Consider the following 20,404-nt stretch of genomic DNA (forward strand, 5'->3'; position numbering starts at 1 on the left):
TACAAAACTCCTGGCAATTGTTTCTGAACATTTTGGGTTTCTGTTTTTCTGAGGCTTTTTTTATATGTCTGAGAACATAAGAGTATAATTCTGGTTTTGGTTTCTGCAGCCAAAGTTTTAGAGTAGAGTTGCAGTGGCTTTTTTGTATATAGAATAAATTCCAGCTTTCCTTTATAAAACATGTCTAATGAGACCCTGAGTAGGAATGCTGTGAGACGAGGGCAATGCTCTTCCCCTTTCAACCGCAACTACAGTCTCCAGACTAGATACTCTCCCTGGCAGCGATTATGCAACTTAGACCCAAGCAAGAAAGTCTTATTTTGCCTTCACTTTCTCTCTCTGTCCATTGGCAGAGAACTCGCCTGTACAAACACTGTATATGGTTTGTCCTCACCTTTTCTTACCTAAAGTAGTGAGGAATTTTGGCTTTCCTGGCATGGAAATATATATTTATATATATGCATGTATGCATATAATATATGCACATACATAAATACTGTTTTTTTCAAAAGGTCTCACAAATACTGTCTTAAAATTTTAACCATAATGTATTATGTTTGCACCGTTTCTTGCTATGGTGTTTATAGAGTCTATGTCACAAAGGTATGCTTAGTAATGACGTCTGTTCTGTGGAAGATCTGTCATGCAACAGTTTACCCTGTGATAAGAATGGACAACTACTTTTGTTCTCTTCTACAGCTGCAGTGGCCTGTAAGAACATAATGGTGTGCCTGGCAAATTGACTTATAAAATATGAAGGAGTTCAATGTATTGCTATCTTTCACAGACTGCACTTGGCATTACACTTTGGGTGTCTCATTCTAGTGACAGAGACAGCAAAAAGAACAGACAATGGAGTACAACAGTCTCTAAATCTGATGTGCGACATAATGAAAATGTGAAATGATGCAGTATAACCTGAGTTATTCTCAGTACAGTCTGGATTGAGATTCTTCAATAGGATGATCCAGTGTTCTCCTGCTGTCATGATTTGGACTAGCCACAAACTTGTAGTTTATGAGAGTTCTCTGGGTAGCACTAGTGACTGATGAATTCCCAGGGCTCCTGGCACATATTGTTGAGGGATTGGGTTTAATGATGAATGCCTTTGTTCCTTTCCAAAATCCAGCCCTGTTTCATGAAAAGAAAAAGAGAAAAGACTACTTCTGGAAATGGTAGTTCATATCCACTGCCACATTTAGAAATAATGCATCTTCCCAGAGCAATATGTCCAGAAAAGGAATCAAAAATTTATTTTTTAATCCCCCCTTGCAGATAAGAATCTAACTAATTTTTCAATCAAGTGAAAGTGGAGAATGAAGAAAATAGTTGCGTTGCATTGGCTTGATTTAATATCCATTGGAAACTGTCTTTATTTGCATGTTGGTTTTAGGTTTTCTGAGTAACCATCTGCCCTCATCCTCTGTTCTCCTAGCCCTCTGCCAGCTCTCTTCTGGTGGAGAAGCAGCAATACAGTTCAAGTATTGTCTCATGTGAATCCGTAAGTTAGCCACACGTATACTGCCTCCTGTAATTCTAAGCCTACTGCTTGCATTTGCATCTGTTAGAAAATGAATATGTTAAGCTTACTAATCAGGTAAGTCCCCAAATGGCTTCTCTTTATGTGCCTCCTATTAAATAGCTTTCCTCCATTTCTTAAGTGTTTCATATTTGGACACTAGATCAAGCTGGCCATGCTGCTATAATTGTCATCTTAAAAGAACAGGTTTTTTATGAGAGCTCATATGGTTAATGGAAAACTGAATATGCTTGGGGAATTGCCTAGCATGTTTCCTCAGCATTTTCACTTGCCTTTCCTAGAAGTGTTATGCCAAATTTGTCTTGTCTTTTGTGGTTTTGGCTTCTTAAATATCTTGTCAGCTCTGAAGCTGTAAACTGCAAGTTGAGCATGTTAGTTAGAGAGGAAGTTGAGCTAGTTGACTAGAAAAGGTGGTCATGGAAATAAAGAAAACAAATTCAAGTGGACGCAGTGGGTGGCAAAACCTCAACAGGTGCAGGATGTGTTACTGTAGGAAACAGCTTTGTGTTACAAGCTGTGCAATATAATGTACTTCTTTCTGCTTTGACAAACCTGTGCCTTCAGCCTCATGCTTAATAAAGCACCTAAACCTATATTCTGCTCCCTGTTGTGTCTTTCTGCTTAATTATACAGTATCTGTTTGATATTTGATCATATTTTCCTGCAGGAACAGTTTTGAAAGTAATTACTCAACATGAGCATGGAATTATTTAAGGGTACTTTACAGTGACAATTTTCTGACTGACGTTTCTGCAGTGGAGGCTCAGTGAATTGTCAATTCATCAAGAAAGTTGCATTTGGAGAGGTTGTATGGATGGATGGAAGAGTGTTTTCCAAGTGCAAATTTGAGCTTTCCTCTTTAAAAAGAAGAGAAAAATGCCAGGAAAAAAAAGAGTTATAGGCTCCGGATCCTTTTCTGACCTCTTATTATTAGACATGAAGAATGCTAACTAACAAAGTTCAGATATCTGAGGAAGAGGAGGTCTGACCTATGTATTTTGCTTCCTCCTCCTTGATGCTGTTGTAGCTGCCACAAGGTCTAAAGAAGGCAGAGACTCTTGTCTTCTGTGCCAGAAGCGGATGCTCCCTGCAGATGGAAGCTGAAAGCCCAAGGCCTGGTGCGTCCATTCTCAGGGCAGGGATGCTGAGGGCTGCGCTGTTTCCTGAGACCTAGCGCTTTTTTTGTCTGCTGCAGCTGTATTGTTTTCATTTCCTTTGGTCTCTATTTGCCAGTGTTGAAGCCCAGTTTTAAACACTGCCACTTAATTGCAGTGCCTCTGCTTTTCTTTCAGGTTTCTGTGTTTTTTTAAGGTAGGCGAGGGTCCAAGGAGAGTGATAGTCAACACTGAGGGCTGTGAGAGTGATTCCAAATTCAGTGCTTATTTCCCCTGAAAAAGGCATTGGACACATGTAAATAGTAGTAAAAAAGCAATTAGAAAAAAGATACCTCTCTTCTCTAAAAGCACCCCTGACTAATATGAATGTTTTAATTTTAATTTTTTGTCCTCATCAAAATGACAAACACCAGAAGTGTTTTTCCTCCAGTTTCTGAGGGCTTTTTGCTTTTGCAATAGACGACTAGGATTTCCCAAGAAATATATTTCTTGGGATTTTGTAAATGTAAGTTTTTAAGCATGTTTTGCCTTACTGCAGCATTCAGTAATGAAAATATTGATCTTATTAACTGTGCTAATTAGAGCTGAACAAAATACCTCCAGCAACAGCTAGTGAATATGCAACAGCATAACAATTCTGAAATTGCTTTGCCAGTGTTTACAGGAGATGAATATTGTCAGGGATAAGTTTGCTATTAGGAACATTGTTAGAAGAGATCATGGTAAATATTTGCACGCTTTAAATTTTAAATTCGTATTTTGGTATTAAAAGTTTCCCTTCTAAAGTCAAAGAATACATTTTTGTTTTTCAACTAATCGGCTTAATAGGAGAAACAGAATTAAGCAGGTTTTACTATGCAAGTTCAAATCAGAGTAATCCCCAGTCGCCATAGACTGTGAGTAGTGTATTTAGGAGGTAAACCTTTGGATAGTTTGGAACCAAATAGTGGTGATATCTGTGAAGAAATTACTTGCTCTCTTCTGACCATGACTCTGTGTACAGGATGTGATGTTAAATGTTGAGCGTGCACTGCGTTTACAGGAGATATGCTTTAATGTATATTAAAATAGTGGGTTTAGTACACAGGGAAAGATGACTGTATAAAATACTTTGTGAAAAGGCTGAAGATGATTCAATTTACTAATAGTGTGAGAATCCACTGAACTTTGAAGTAGTAAGTCACGTTTGCTTTTGAGTAACAGTTGTGCAATACACTTGTCTTTTAGCAGGTGGCAAAAATTTCAATGAAGAGAGATTCTAGGCCCATTGCTTTTAGACATGTGCAGCAATGTAAGTATTGAGATTTCACTCTGAGCTATTAAATGTTTTTCTACCATCTTCTTTTACACTACAAGTCTGATTCTGGCATGTGTTCCTGCAACAGAGCTGAGTTACCACTGTTGTAACGAACTGTTTCATTACTAAAATGTTGCAGCCATTTTAAGCAGCATACACAGTACTCATATGATTAATTCATTAGTGTATTAATTAGTTATGTTTAGTTCTAATTATTTGGTTAATGATTGTAGAGTGTTTTTCAAATGTAAAATGATAAGTACATGTTAGGGATTTTCATTAGTATTATGAATCCCTGACATATTTTTGCTTTGCATATGTAGAAAAGAGTTAGTTTTAGACCTACTTCTAACATAAGGGGCCAGAATGAAAGATGCACCAAATTTATGATGCCGTAGTGGCCAAAAGCAGGCAGAGTTAAATCCAAAGTCTGACGTGTGCTCTTTAAAGTGAGGCATTTTGCCATGTTTTTGTTGGAGAAGCACTAACTGTTGGGTAACAAGAATGAAACTTCTTAATTAATAACATCAACTCTTGTGTGATTTTCTTCAGAATAAGGAATTAGCTATTTTTTTTTATTATTTTTTTTAATGCTTAGTTCCTTGGCCTATATTATATTGTAGATTTATGTTCTAGTATCTCGGTTCTTCATGTACTTCCAACCCTGGTTTTGCAACACAAAAATGGAGTTAATTCATGATGGTTTCATTTTAGGCACCCATCCCACAAAGTCTGGCATATAGGAATGTTGGTGGGATGACTCGCATAAAATTAAGCTTGTGTTTAACTAATTGTAGGATCAGAGCTTTAGTCACTAATGAAAATATATACTGGATTTCCTCCTGAAATTAGCATAACAGGGAAAGATATATTCCTAGTGGGAGGGATGGAGAGAGGGTGGTGGTCAGGGAACAGGGACAAGTCCCTGCCCCTCAAGAATTTGTTCAAACTGACAATTTTTCTTGCAAAATGAGAGACTTGAACTTCAGGATTATTTTTATCTTTCAGTATTTATGATGGTTCTAAAAAGAAAAACACCCCCAAAAAAAGAAAAAATCACAATAAAGTAGGATGGCTGGCTAAGATAGATCAAAAGCTTGTGTTCCCTAGTCAGTTGTGTCTCTCTTATGAGATTCCTTCTGCTGTCTTTACAGCTAATGACAACAACAAAAGCCACTATGAGACTCAGCTCTACTGTGCTTCTGCTTTTGGCATTGAAAACAATAACAGTCATACTCTCAACTCTGACCTCTGAATGCTCCAGATTCTGTTTTCTTGGAATTTTATGTTCATACATGTTGTTTTCATTATTATCATAATACTCATAAGAGTACTCCTGCTGCATATGTTTATAGTGTGTGTGAAGCCCTGAACTGTATCTGAATATGTATCTTAGTACCATGCCAAGCTTATGTTAGTTTTTAGCTGCTCAATAGCTTCTCCATATTTTTCCTCTGTTCTCATGCAATGGTCAGATGTGTCCTTGTGTAAAGCAGAGTTAATTGCTGCACTGTTCTTCTGCCCATTCTTCAGAGGAATTTCTTGTCTGCTTTATATCCTATGTCTTCTGTGGTTGTCTTAGCTGGGTGCTTGGCTAGACAAAGCCATGAGTAAGCCGGTCTGGGTAGCCCTACTTTGAATGGTAGATTGGACTACAAAGGTCCTTCCTAGCCTAAATTACTCTGTGTTTTTATTAGAAACATGCTAGTTGCATAGAACCTGTGAATGTTGGCTTTGGGATTGTTTATATTTGGCTATTTCAAATGAAAACCTTAAAGAATGCTGCCTGCGTGCAGCAAGGAGCTTCGTTTGCTGATTTCATTACTCAGAGTGGTGCTTTATCCTTTCTCCTCCCACCACTCAACAGACTTCTGAATTTCTCAGTTTAGCACAGAAATGACAGGTGACTCTGATCACTTTTCATGAAGTGACCCTGTCAGGTTTGAAGTGATATTGATTTAAGTTTGTAGACAGAGGGGTAACAGTACGATCCATCTGATGTGGCAGCCTCAATAGACTCACAGGGATATGACTATAATTATCATTGCCATTAAACACTAATTAGTACTGTTAATTGGTTAAGCACTAGAATAGCTTGTCTTGTTCTGCTGTTGTGTTGTTTATTTATTTATTTAGGGGAAATAGGGAAGGTAAATTAATCTTAGGAAAAATTAATTTGGTCCCTCTCACAAGAAGAGTAGCTCTTGATCCTGTTACTGCTTGTCTGTCTCTATTTTATGAAACCCTACAACTTACCTTGTAGAATAGCTGGAGAAGGGCAGCAGCTCAGCTATATGTATCTAATCTCCTGAGGAAAATCCTTGCTTTTTTACAATAGCTGTGCTCTATAACATAATAGCAGGTCTGTGCCTGTTCAAGCCAGTGGAGGGGTTTGCCTTTGACTTCAGTGGCAGCAGTAACAGGCCCCAAATGTCAGAAATGTATTCGCCTGTCTCAGAAACAGAAGTAGTGACAGGTCTGGAATATGATTACATTTTCTGATTACTCTGCAGTGATTATGTTGAGGTTTTTTTCTATGTATCATGTCAAGAAGTGCTCTCAGTGAGACAGTTCTCTTGGCTCTTGAAGGGCGAATTTGTAGAAATATTTAATTTCCCCTTATGGAGATTTGTGCTGTGAAACAGTAGTTGGCAAGAAAGGATAATGACTCATGGTGCCCTGGATTGCCAGAATTGGGGAAAACTGAAGTGAGTAACTTTGCTCTGTAGCCGTGAGAAAGACATTGTAACAGATTCTCTTGCTTTCAGTCTTACAGTTTGGGGCACACAGTTTTCAAAAACTCGGGCAAAATTCACAGGTTCTTGAATTGGTATGAGAACCACTCCCAAGTAATTTCAGAATGGTACAAGGATGAAAACACAAAAACCTTCTCCTGTAGAAACATGCGTGCTAGCCCAAGCATAGGGTTACCTGTGGGAGGAAGTGTCTTACTGGCATGCATATATAGTCCTTGTTCGCAAGAGTTATTCAAAACAGGCAGGGGGAGGTCTATAATGCCTCTACAAAATAAAGGCATGTAGCTTCAGTTGTGAGTAACCTTTCTCACTTGTCATTTTCTTCAGAAAAGAGAGTGTCTTTGCTGGGTAGTGTTTTATACTGTTGTCTCTCTGAAGCAGGATTCCCTTTTGTCTTTTGAGGTGATGGGCATCCTAAAGGTGTCTGGAGCCACTGCCATACAAACGTTAATGACCAAAAGTGGAAAAATCCCAATGATCATGTCAGATACTGTAGCAGCTAAAAGACTGTAGAAGGGGAAGAAATGTGCACTAATGAGGGGGAAATTATGTGTCTTTGTGTAAATAAAGTGTCAAATATCATTGGGTATATAATTTCCAGGGTTTCTCTTTTAAAATCTTTTTTGAAGTTCCCTTTCCAATTTTAATTACTTAATTTGTTATTTGAACTTTATTTTTTCTCATTTGTACTGTAAATGCTTTTTATCCAATACAGGTTTTCTCTCTCTTTTTCCAGGTCACTTGATCCTGGAAAATGTTCGAAATCTATCCTCATCCTCTGTTTCTAATTAAATTGTCCATTCGTTCATGTAAGTTTGCTTTTGCCTTTTTTTTTTTTTTTTTTTTTAATTTATACGTGTTTTACTTAGTTTCCAGATATGCGGGCCCAGCTTTTGCATGTATCAACTTTTTCTTTTACTTCACAAAATGGGAATTCCCTGTGGTTTTGATTGCATCTGCAATCACATGTATAGCAAGCACCTAACAGTATATAGTAAGGGTGTTTTGATAAGCTGCTGTATAGCATTGAGTAATTGATTATTGGAACAGGTACCTGATGAATCATTAGCTGTACCTGGACAGCTCTATACAGTAATGATCTATGAGTATTTTGTTTTTCAGTGGGGTGGGGAGAGCCCATGAGGTATACACAAATTTCATATACTCATACCTCTTTTGCAGAATGCAGGTGGGATCTGATCCAACCTCTGGAGAGCTGAAATCATGAATACTGATTTCTGCTTTTTGTTCTGGACTCAACTGAAAGCTTTTGTGAGAAGCATCTCCCTCTTCTTAAAAAGAACTCTGCTGAATGCCATACCTCACCATTTTTACTGGAACAACAAAACGTGCTTTCTTTGATTTTCGCTGTTGTCATAAAAGCACATATGACAGGAGAGTCACAAATTAAGACAGTAATTAGAAACTAAGTATCAAATATGCACTAGCAGGTTTCCCCCTTTGAGAAAGCCTGAGCTGCATGTGACAGATCCTCTGCATTGCTCTGTATGTCATTGGTGCCATTGTTACAAGTGTGGTGTAAGAGGCAAAATACCATGGAATGCGTAAGTACCGTTTGGGCTATAACTCAGAAGGATGATGTGATGAGATGAGGGTAGAGCATTAGCTGTAGATGTCAATGGTCTTGCTTTGATTACTTTGTGTCATCATCATCCTAAGATTACATGAAAAACAACATTTTTGGGGTGAGTAATGTTAATGTATTTTACAGTGTGATTGATTTAGCAGAATGTACTAAAATGCAATCATCTGACTCGCAACAGCAGAAACTGAAACTGGAGAAGGGCATTTCATTTCCGGCAGACAAAAGTGGTGATTTCCAAGACTTCCTGAGTTTCTGCACCTTGATTTTGTAATGTTTTGTTGATGTGACTGTGGGTTATGATTTGCAATAGCAAAATAGAGAAGTCTTGTAATGGCAAATCATTAAGGGATAGTTTTGGTTCCCACTGAAGCCTTTGACAAATGCCCTCTTGATGCTAGTGGGAATGTTAGTGAAGTGTATACCTCTAATTTGAAGCATTTAAATTATGAACAAAGGCCAGTCTGACTATTCTTTAAAGTAAAGAACTTTCAACAATGAATCCTCATTTCTGTTTCTGCCCCCATTGTCATCAGCTCTGTTGGTGGGAGAGGATTATAACCTGTCTCCAGTAATCAACGCCAGCCTCAAGCATCTTTCTCTTGGCCCTGCAGAGCACAGGCTTGCTACAGTCAAGGCAGCCGGACGGAGTCTGTGCATTTGGGTGAGGGCTCTGTGGTACCTCACTATTTGCAACTAGAAGTTAGTACTTCGGAGGGAAATAGTTGTGGATTTTTTTCTGAGAAAAGAATAGGGAATTTTCAAAGAGAAGAGCCTTTTGCAAATGCCGGCTGCTTGAATAAGAAATCTGGCTAGCTGCTTAGGCTTGCTGATGTACTCGTTCCTTGTTTTTAATCCTGTGATATGCAATGAATCATTAATGAGCTCAGAGGAGAGCTATAGCCTCCATAAACAAAGATAGCACTTGTACTCTTATTTTTATATCAATAGGTGAAATATCCTCACCTTTCTTTGTTGTCTCCTGTTTCTCCATATTTTCATTTCTTTCCTGTAATCCAGTTTCCTTATGCATCTTTTCATGCATCCTGCTTATAGAAAGCTCATCAGGCTCGCTAGATATGAAAATGATAATATCTTCTAGGAGTTTTGTAATTTCTTCTGCTGTAATGGATAGCCACATGTGAAACAATGAGAAATGTAAGGATATTGAAACCACCTTTGTGTAATGACCCAAGTAAATTATGAAGCTGGGAGTTTCTAAGAAGCCTAAAGGGCTCCTTCAAAATTAGGACATTACTTCCTAATATAAGTTAGCTGGTCCAAAAAAAACCCCCAAACTCCTCCAAAACCCCAATAATCAAAAGTCAGCCTTCACTGGGGGAGCCCCTGGAAGACCTTGTACTCATTTTCTAGTTCATTTGTTTTGTCTTAAAATTCCTCTCAGTGCCTCCTGTTCTGCTTTTTGGCATGTTCAGAAGCATCCTGTTTTAAGCAACATAATTCAGAAATGGGCAGATGGCAGGGTTGGTCCAGCAGCAGGTTCTACTCAGACCATCCCTAACATACATGTTGACATAGACTGCCTCAGAAAAAATGAACATGGCTGCTGTAGATAAATGTGAATCATTTTTTTATATAAGGGCCTAGAAAGTAAAAAAAAAAAAAGAAAAAACCCATGAAAAAACCCTTACTCCTCTAGCTTGAGAGTTAACACCATGTCTCCTTCCTTGGAGAATGCCCACAGAGCTCCCTGACTGGACAGAAAAGGGAGCAAGGATGGCTCCTGTCTCTGTGGTCCAAGTGACTGGTTTTAAAAAAAGCAGAAAAAGTGAGTGCATTTTGACACCAAAAGAGGGCTCTACGGTGTGGACAGAGTGTATTCTCCTTACTGCTTTTAAAAATTTAATATGGGAAAAAGGTTAGAAATATTCTGGTACTGAGTGTGCTGTGCCTGATGGCTCATTGCTTAGCATGTTAACTTCTCTGGGTCACTCCTGAGATGTGGGGCTTCCAGCCTGCTCCAGGGCTCAGCCGCCTTAGGAGTGAGGTGTCCCAGCCCCTTGTCTGTAGGCAGGGAAGTCTATTATTAGCTCTTCTTTCCTTTAAACCTCTTTGAAAATTCTGGATGTAGTACCTGTCTATAAAAAGAGACTAGAATACTTTTGCTGTCTTTTTATTTAAATAGTAAGAATAAAATCCCTAGATGAAGGAGTTAACAACATTGCCTAGATGTAAATGACAAGCAAAACAAAAAAATCGCCAGCACCAAAACCAAATATACATGTATATTTCTTTCATATACCACCACTGCATTGAATTAAACTGCTAAAAAGCTTTGTGCTCTGGCTGACAAGCTGAATGAGAACTGAGACCACGTACAAACTTAAGATAAGCAACAGTTTGTTTGTGGATTGTCACTTTGCTCTGAGAGAAATGTCTCCTTGTTTCTTTTTGGCTATGATAACTAACCTTAAGTCTCTGCAGAGTACTATATGATGATGAGCTAGGGCACCTGAGAGCTAGTGTTTCTGCCCTCTTGATCTCTCTTCTAAGAAATGGGACTTCAGTTCTTGAGGAAGAAAAGAAGAGTGAAAAAGGCCAGTCTGTCAGGGAATTAGAGCAAACAATGCCTGTATACTTTCTGATGACACAAACCGGTTCATCCACATCTAAAAGGATGTGAAAAACAGAGTTTAGAGTGTGTATATCTTTATTGAACAAAACCTGTATTCTGGGCCTTGAGTCTGTTTCAATGATTCAGACATAATTATAGAGGCCTCCTGAAATTCACTTTACATACTACTTTTGGTAAACAAAATGGTTATGGTTTCTGGGGCTGTACTTTAAATTGTACATTTCAGTACGAGAGAAGAAAGAGGAGTGTGAAGGCAAGTTGGTTTGTGGATTCTGCATGCCTCTACTGAAACAAGCAAGATGAAGTGTGATTCTCATTTTAAATTGGTGCTGGCACTTTTTTCCAGGTGAATTTGAACGAGACTTTCACAGAACTCATTCTTCTAATGGCAGGCATGTAGTTCAGATTAGAGTTGGGTCTGGGCTGGAATATTCTGCTGCCCACTCCCACCCCCCTACCCCTGTTCATTTTGCCCCATGTAGATTGCCTTGGCCAAAGCTCTGCTTTCTGTTCTTACTGTTCCTGGCATTGCTGAGGCTGACAGTCAGGCAGAAGGAGAAAGTTATCTTTTGTTAGATGTTTTTCTCTGGTACGTCTGTTAAAAATCTACCTTTACATAAAAGTAAAAGCTAGGTAGTTGTGCCAATTTAAGACTGTATCTCTGTGGAAAAGGCAGCTTTAGGGGGAAAAAACTAGATAGCCTTATTCCTGTATTCTGTCTTTCTGAAAAGAAGAGTCTGCCTGCTCTGAAAACTATTTTGAATAAGTATTTCCATTACTCAGACATAATCAACATAGTAAACTGAAGTAGCAGAACTAGTCGTTTACCTCAGGATGGGTAAACAACTAGATGGGATTAGATGGGTTAGTAGGATGGTCACTAGGTTTTAGTCATGTGATTTATAACACTGAGATTTCAAAAACAAAGCACCATCTTTTATAGTTTGAATTCAGAATACGTAAAATCAGAGAAAATAAGAGAAGTTTTGAGATTGTGCTGAGACAACTCCAGCTGTCTCATCTCTTGCAAATACTTCCCAAGCTTTTTAAAGACTTCTGATGAAAGAAGCACTGCAACTTCCTTGGAAATTTATTCCAGCATTTAACTTTTTATACAGTCAAGGTTTTTCTCATTTCTTGCAACAATTCAAGCCCATTTTTGCACATCCTGTCTAGCACAGATAAGCAGTATCCTCTTTACAATAACTTATGTTTTGAAGAACATGATCATGTCCTCTGGGTTTCTCTTCTGCAGCTTAAACAACCTCAATTCTTTTCTCATAGGTCATGCTTTTAAGACCTCTAGTAATTTTTGTTTGTCTCTCTGGGAACATCTGTAGTTGATCCATCTCATGAAGCAATTTCTAAAACTTGACCCACTACTCCCAGCTGAGGAATTGTTAATGCCCTGTTTTAAAGCTTTTCTTCATATGTCTTAAATGGAAATGTCCAATCATACGTAAGTCGCTTGTTTTATAATAGAATGATTTGCCTTTACATAGGTCTCGTTCTGGTCTTCAATATTTGGATAATTTATTTTCTTCTTAAATGTGAACTGCCATTAATTATTGCTTCACATATTTGGCAATACCTTGTGAATGCTTTTGGAAATATACTTTTAATCTTCAGGTTTTTATGTTGGTGACTTCTGTAACATGATGCAGAATGAAAAAACCCCTTTTTAACCGTGTTTCTTTTTTATTTTCATCTAACGCTATTCTATAACAATATAGGCAATGCAGCCATTCCCCAAAAATCTTTTCTATACCATTCTTTACTTTTCTGTTCTTCTTTAGGCCTTCCCAAGTCTTCTCATGTCCAAAGAAAGCACTCCCATTCTTCTCAGTCTCTCATCATGTTTGAAGCATTCTCTTTGATTATTTTCATTTTTCTTCTTTGAGCTCACTAGTTTGCCAATGTCCTTTGAAACTAGGCTTACCACCACGATAGATGTCTCTCCAGATATAGCCAAAGCATAGATTAGTATTAAAACACATCATGTGTCTGGTAACATGAGATGGAGAAGTTTTTATATTCATCCTTGTAGAATATGATGCATATTGGGATTCTGCTGTTAGCTGTGAATACAATCATTATACTTTGAATAGTTGTGGGGTTTTTTTAATTTTAATTTATTTATATTTAATCCTCTCCTGTCTCTTTTCCAGCATTCTTCCTTGAAATGAATAGGTGATCATTATGAGCCTTCTAAATTTTTAATTAGGTCTTATAGACTAGATAACTGTGTATTTTAATTATTAAAAACCCAAATGTTTTTCTTGATTTCTAGAACAACAATTGTAAAGGGGGTGTTACCCAGGCAGTAATACGTACACTGAAATATAAGGCCTTATCAGTCTATAGTTGGAGAGAAGTCATGTTGAACAGATTCTCCCTGTATCCATGATAAAGGCTCTGGTTACTTCTATGACCCTAAGCCTTACTTTGAAATCTCTGTAGGTCAAGATATGAATATACAAGGGGAGATGGCTGTGACTGAGGTAGGGGTGGGCGTGATTCCCTGCTATGCAGCATCCTGGTATTTATTCTATTTCTTAATATTGTAGTGCAGTTTCTTACACACTTGGCAGGAGTTGCTTTAGAGATAGGAAAGAATGGGTAGCAGAGCTGTGCAGAAACCTTAAGTCTGTATGGCTGCAATACCCTGACTGTAGAAGTTGGCTAAAGGACCACAATTTCTTTGTTTTGAATGCTGAGGTGGCATTTCCAAAGAAGGTGAGAAAAAGAATTTCTGATGAAGTAGTCTGCCTTTTTCTTTATATAACAGAACTCAATGTTTTAACATGGAATTATTCTGTAGATCCACTGAAATTTTTTAATTGAAGTTGTTGGGTGTTTTTTCTTCCCACTTGCAGGGCAGACATTCTGTTTCCCAAATGTCTCCACTTTTTACAAAACTGGCAGGTCATTTTACTTTGGTGCCTGAACTTATGTCTTCAGGTAGCTTCTGACAGACCATACATATTCTTTATAATTCTCCTGTGGTGTATAGCTTCAACAGAAACTTGACGGTTTGTGTGTCTTGTGTTCATTACAGTGGGATGCATAAAGAGGTTTCTTGAAGAGAAATTAGGAGAGCCTTCTCAGAAGAGAATTAGAGGGCAGCAGCCAACTCCTTGCCACTTCCAGATGCTCTGGCACAAAGAAAGAAGAACCTGTTGGGCTGCCTCACTTTGTCCTGTTTGGAGTGGATGACAGTTGAGGCAAGTGCTCGTGTCAAATGACACACTAAATCCCTTATGTATCACAATGCAGATTTCCACTTATTTTAGGGTTCGTGTTACACACTGTGAGCTGGATGGTGATTTTTATTAAGTGCTCAGACTTGTATTGTTCACTTCCTCTGATTTCATTAGACAGCTCCATGACTATAATTTTCACTGGTCCTCTTATTCAGACACATGCATTTACCTGTCATTGGGGTATAGATTATTGGTATTGCAAATTTTGACTTATTAAAGTTCATGTTGCCACAGAAACACTTTTACTTTCAAAATTATTTATATTTCCTTTGGGGCAACTGACTTTTCTGTATTTTTCATCATGCCTCTTATTTCATTTTTAAATGAATTTCATAGCTAGGTACAGTACCCTACTGCGCACAATTATTGCACTAATATAAAATCTAAATATCACAAAGTCACTCCCAAAATCTAGGCAGTTATTGGTACCATCGCAAGAAAATCAACAGAAAAATCCTCTTTTTTTTTCCCTTAAACTGGATGATTTACCTGGCATTTAAAATATTTGCTTTAATATTTCTTTCTACCTCATTAGAGAGTTAAATAATCCTTGAGACAGTGTGTATTAAAAATCAATTCAAAATATTAGAATATTGCTTTTAAAAAAGCCTCAGAAATCTACCTTGTATCCTAAGCTGATACCTTGTATGTTGGTTAACAGCCGAATTAATGGAATATTCATCTGCAATCTCATGGAACTATGTCTTACAGTCTAATTAAAGGTAAAAATCAGGACAACCAGAGTTGTCTTTTGTAAATTAAAAGCCCTCTTTTATGTGCTGTGGAGGTGTCAGCACTGTTATAAGGACTAATTAGACATTTTACAACATCCTGGTACCAGGGAGGAAGTGGTATGGTATGTAGTTTAAAGATTAAGTATCTTTAGCACATTGGGGTTAGATTTTTAAGGATACCTTCAGTGCTCACCTGCTGTTGCAAGAGGAAGTATTTTATTGTCTCGTAAGAAGAAACTGGGCTTTTTGAAGAATTAAATGCTTGTCTGTAATGGCAAGCTTCCACTTCAGAAAGCCAGTAAAAAGAATGAGCAAACTGTTGTAAATGTAGTGGACTCCGTTCATGTCCACTTACAAATCTCAGCCACACAGTATAAATCTAAATTTATCCGTTGTCTGTAGATGGCATTTCATATCAGTTTACTCTATGAAATACATACAAGAATTTCTATTGCTCATCTCCCCTCCCGCAGCATACACCTAGATAACTCTTCTTTGTTTTCCTTAACAGATGTTATTAGCAGAAAGACTGGTCCAATGCTGCATGCCTTTTCCCAATAAGATTAGATTATCCCATTCATGCATAGGCTATGCTCCATTTCATTGGATGGGGCTTTGAGCAACCTGGTCTAGTGGAGGGTGTCCCTGCCCATGGCAGGGGGTTGGAATTAGATGGGCTTTAAGGTCCCTTCCAATCCAAACCATTTTGTGATTCTGTGATTTAAGATCTCATGATTTACAAACCAGACAGATGTTCAGCTTGTATGGTAGGAAAGGTGGGAACAAACTTGTTTACATACTTTTTTTTTTCATGCTTACATTGTTGTCGCTCAGAACTTGCTTATAATCTTGAATGATGCTTCAGTTTTTGCTTCTGTATTCTACCTGTTTTTATGTGCATTCACATCCTGAGTGTGAAAGTCCTTGAGTTTTTCACTTGTTAATTCTTTAAATGCCTAACTAGAAAAAAACCCCAGCAAATACAAATATGCATACACTCACTTTGTCTTTATCTTTAATGATAGAAAAATTGTGACAAAAATTATGTTAACTGTAGTACCTATAGTGCTTGTAAAAAATAAGCATCGCCCTTCGTGAACAAAATTTGTAGTTAGATCATAGATTTATCTGAAGCTTTTAGCATTTATGAGTAGATCTTTAGATGAGGCGTTATGAAGACGTTAATCAGTGTCAGCTCTAAAGAGTCATTTTAAAAATTTCATTTAGTATGTGAAGTTGTTGCAGAAATGTATCTTGTGATTAACCATCTAAACTGAAACGAAGAGAGAAAGTTCTGTCTGACTAGTGTGAGAGCAATGAATGTTTAATAGACTAACAACTGTTTTAAAAAATCCAACACCCAAACGTAATGGGCACTTTTGAAACTAAATTTTAAACGTGGTGTTTAGGGATTTAACCATGCAGCACACATTAGTGTTAATGGGAAATTGTCCAGTCAAATCTCTACACATTATACTGCAAATGTACTCCCTAGTGTTTAAAGCTGGCCTGTTAACACTCATTATGAAACTGCACTCAAGGAAGGCAGATGAAGTATGGTACCTGAACATCTATCACACAGCAATATAATCCCCCATGTCCTCCCAGTGGTTTTTGGTTGTGGTGGGGTTTTTTTGTTGTTGTTGTTGGGGGGGGGGTGTTGTTGTGGGGTTTTTTTATTTTTTTTTTAAACAGAAATTCTGCAAGAAGACTGTATCAGGATCTTCTTGGCTATGGAAAGGCATTTTCCCAGAATGAAAAATAACTGGGTTTCCTGGGGGGCCAGTTGAATTGCTGTTGGCATGGAACCTGTGGAGGGGTTATAAATATGGCAATAAGCTTTCTCTTTTTCTTTTCCTGTTTAATTTCTTCTCTTTTCTTTTTAAATAGTCTTCGTGCCAATCGCAGCTATCCTTATGCTGATTCTGGACCTGATTGAGCTCCAGCAGAATTTAGAGGTGGAGAAAGCCACACATAAATTTGCCAATAGCATTTTTTTCTTTTCCCAATTAGAAAATGCTGGTTTGGCAAAACTGGACTTTGTGCTGAGAATAAGTAAGTTTAGATAAAATTTTCCCTACCCACTGCTCAATTTTTCAGTGATTAATCTTCCACAGCTAGCTATATCTAGGGTCAAGATCTGGTTTCTCCAACCCTTGCAACAGGCACTTCAGCTATTCCAACCCCCTAGGACAAGGTGCGAGATACAACAGAGTTTTTCAGGAGATCTTAGTCATGGAGGAGGTGCATCTACATATGGAATTTTTAATTTTCTTCAAGTCGCTGTGCTTTGTTTTGTTATTCTGGATCTGGCACTGAAAAAATTTGAGATGAAGTGGAGTAGAATATATTTGCCATGGAGTGACTCAGCAGAAAAGCAAAATTGCAGTTATTCTTTCTTTCTCAGTCATTGAAGTGGATGAAATATATAGCTACAGTCTAACTCTGCTTCCATTAATATCTCTCCCTTGAAGAGTTATGACCCTTGGAACAAAATTTCTTATGGTTCCTACCACCTCTGAGAACTTGTGCAAGGAAAATTGAACTCAGGTTAATCCCCTGTTCTTTGGGGAGCTAACATGGGATTTTGTACCTTTAATGATACTAAAGTCCTGTGATAAAAATTCCTTCTTATTTTTCTTGTTCACAATGGGCATTTTATTTTTACTGGCACAGAGTACGTGCTCTAGAGTAAATATGCCTTGTAGTTTTTCACAACTGAAATATCTTAAAATTGGCATGCAGATAAATAACACATGCTCAAGGTGCCCACTAATGCCCACTAATTTCTACAATTAGTGGAAAAATGCCACAGCTTATTCTAAGGAGTTATTAGGGGTATATCTGTAGGAATACAGTCAATTCTTTGCTCTGTATAGTTAGCCAAAGCTAGCAGAGCTAACAAAAAGTCCTTTTAAAGATCCTTTAGAGACAAGTAAAGCTAGATTTGAAAGACTTACCACAAAAATGCTGTTGATCCACTAATTTGGTTGAGGCTCTGATCTATGGTATTTAATTTTACCTCTTTATAATACTTTTTTGAAGGATTTTGAAAGTTATCTACATGAGTTTCCCTTAAGTTGCTGAAGTGGCTCATGCTAATATTTTATTCTTTCTGCATCTTTCTCTGTGATGTATGCAGTGGTAAACTATTCCTGATGAACAAATATTTATTTAATGCTCTTCTCTGCACCTGTTCTTACTACACACCACAATATCACTCCCCCAAACCCATGACTGCTCTCTGCCTTCATTTCAGGTTCTTTGATTTCCATGCTTTGTCCCGTGCCTGTCTTCTCTTCTGACTGCAGCTCACAGTGCTGCCTCTCAGCTGCCTAGCCCGGGCTCTGCTCGCCTGCAACCAAGGCAGCAGATGTTGTGTGTAGTTCCCTGTTTGAATAACTTTACAGAGTTCCTTACAGCTACATTACTAGCAGTAGTGGCTTAGTGCCTCTTGTCATGCAGTCTTTTTGCTTTACTTACTTGTAAGCTCTGCTTCTCTTGCATGTCAAGTATAATCGTAGAATCCTTATGGCCACTGATCCCACCTTGATATTGCATCCTTTGCTTTTGTAATGCCTTCTCCAAATCCTGCTCCACCTAACTTCCTTCTGTCTTCTGCAAATTTTTTTTTATATTTTCCTACCAAACTCAGGATCCCCCGCTCTGCTTATGTGAAGTGCCGCTGTCTTTAAGGACCCTTGGCTAAAGGATCAGCTACTGACTGGGATGTCCATGTGACTACAATGTGGGCCAGGATGTGCTGAGCTACCAAAAAAGGGAAGATTGGATGCAAGACCCTAAAGAGCCTCTGTCAAGCCAGGAGGCTCGCATTATTCCTTCTGTAGGGCAACTATATGATGCCCCATTGCCAAGAACAGATACCTCCTCCTCCTGGCTTGTACCAGAAGTAGTGTGGCCAGCAGGACTAAGGAAGTGATTCGTCACCCTGTACTCGGCACTGATGAGGCCGCACCTCGAGTACTGTGTTCAGTTTTGGATCCCTCGCTACAAGAAAGACATTGAGGTGCTGGAGCATGCCCAAAGAAGAGCAACAAAACTGGTGAAGAGGCTAGAGAGCAAGTCTTATAAGGGGCAACTGAGGGAACTGAGGTTTAGTCCAGAGAAAAGGAGGCTGAGGGGAGACCTTATCGCTCATAGAACTACCTGAAAGGAGGTTGTAGCCAGGTGGGTGTTGGTCTATTCTCCCAAGTAGTAAGTGATAGGATGAGAGGAAATAGCCTCAGGTTGTGCCAAGGGAGGTTTAGATTGGATATTAGGAAAAAAAATCTTCACTGAAGGGCTGTCAGTCATAGGAACAGGCTGCCTAGGGAAGTGGTTGAGTCACCATCCCTGGAGGCACTTAAAAGACATGTAGATGTGGTGCTTAGGGACATGGTTTAGTGGTGGATTTGGCAGTGTTAGGTTAATGGTTGGACTAGATGATCTTACAGGTCTTTTACAACCTAAACGATTCTAAAAGTGTCTTATGCAATGATAGGTATGAGCCCGGTCGTTCCACATGCTCTTGCTTTCTTGTCAAGAGCTACACACCCCACCATTGTTCCATTGCAGCTACAATGAGTTGCTGAAAATAGAACGCCTGAATGCCCAAAGTTGGAGGCAGGGTGACAAGCTCAGCACAGCTCAGCCAGTTCTAGCTGGACAGAATATGTTTTCGGAATACTGGAACTGTTTAAAGCTGCCAAGAGAGTATAAACTGTAAACTGACTAGACAACTACAAACACTGATCTCTGATTAAAAGAACCAAACCTCTAAGTAGGGAGGCTTGCTGAATTAAGATAAGTATGGTAGTTAGTCACTGCTTATCTCACATGATCTTGATGCATCAGCTTTTTGTCTTAACCACATGCACCTTGTGGGAGAATTACTTTTCCATCTGTACTCTTGTTATCGTCAATTCAAATGTAATGTTGAATCCTCTTGGACTGTTATCACAATTGCAGCCTCATCCTGTGCTAAAAGCCCCATAGACGTTAGTAGCAGCTTTGTTTGACCCTTCTAATGAATGCTCTGAATTCTGCTAATACACAACAGAGTAACTGTGTACTCAGAGGAGTGGAATGCTCTGCGTTTACTCCAGTGTAGGGGTATGGGTACTTGGGAGGTATGTATATCTGTACTGCTGTTTGAGCAGAAGAGCAGTCTTCTGATTAAACAGACGGATAATAGAAATAACTGCTCAGGGAAGTTCCTCCCCCTGCCTCATGTAGGCACTCAGTTTCTTTGTTTAAATAATACATATTTTACATTTCAACCGTAGAAAACAGGCAATTGAAGAGTGTTTTATTTCTTCCAAGTTTGTATTCTTATCTGCTGGTGGGTTTCAACTGTCCATAGCCATAGTACAACTTTTTATTACCTTACAGCACTGAATTATGATTTTTTTTTTTCTATTAACTTGACAGCCTATTGGAATACTATTTGAAAATATCCAGACATTTTTAATAAAATATTTTTGGTCATAAATGCCATGGG

At 38.4% G+C, this 20,404-nt stretch overlaps 2 long non-coding RNA genes across 2 annotated transcripts in view; both read left to right on the forward strand.

Annotated features, from left to right (window-relative positions):
- Positions 1 to 1,536: 1,536 nt before the first annotated feature.
- On the forward strand, positions 1,537 to 14,243 carry LOC142602990 (uncharacterized). The gene is made up of 5 exons (XR_012836859.1): positions 1,537 to 1,597; positions 3,883 to 3,946; positions 7,445 to 7,517; positions 7,891 to 8,975; positions 13,966 to 14,243. It is a non-coding gene; the product is annotated as an uncharacterized LOC142602990 (long non-coding RNA).
- A 2,327-nt stretch (positions 14,244 to 16,570) lies between these two features.
- LOC142602991 (uncharacterized) overlaps positions 16,571 to 20,404 on the forward strand; it is a 233,847-nt gene continuing 230,013 nt past the window's right edge. The window contains exon 1 of the long non-coding RNA XR_012836860.1: positions 16,571 to 16,862. This is a non-coding gene — a long non-coding RNA (uncharacterized LOC142602991). The remainder of the gene's footprint in view (positions 16,863 to 20,404) is intronic.

Source organism: Balearica regulorum, chromosome 9, assembly GCF_011004875.1.
Source record: "Balearica regulorum gibbericeps isolate bBalReg1 chromosome 9, bBalReg1.pri, whole genome shotgun sequence".
Classification (NCBI taxonomy): Eukaryota; Metazoa; Chordata; class Aves; order Gruiformes; family Gruidae; genus Balearica; species Balearica regulorum.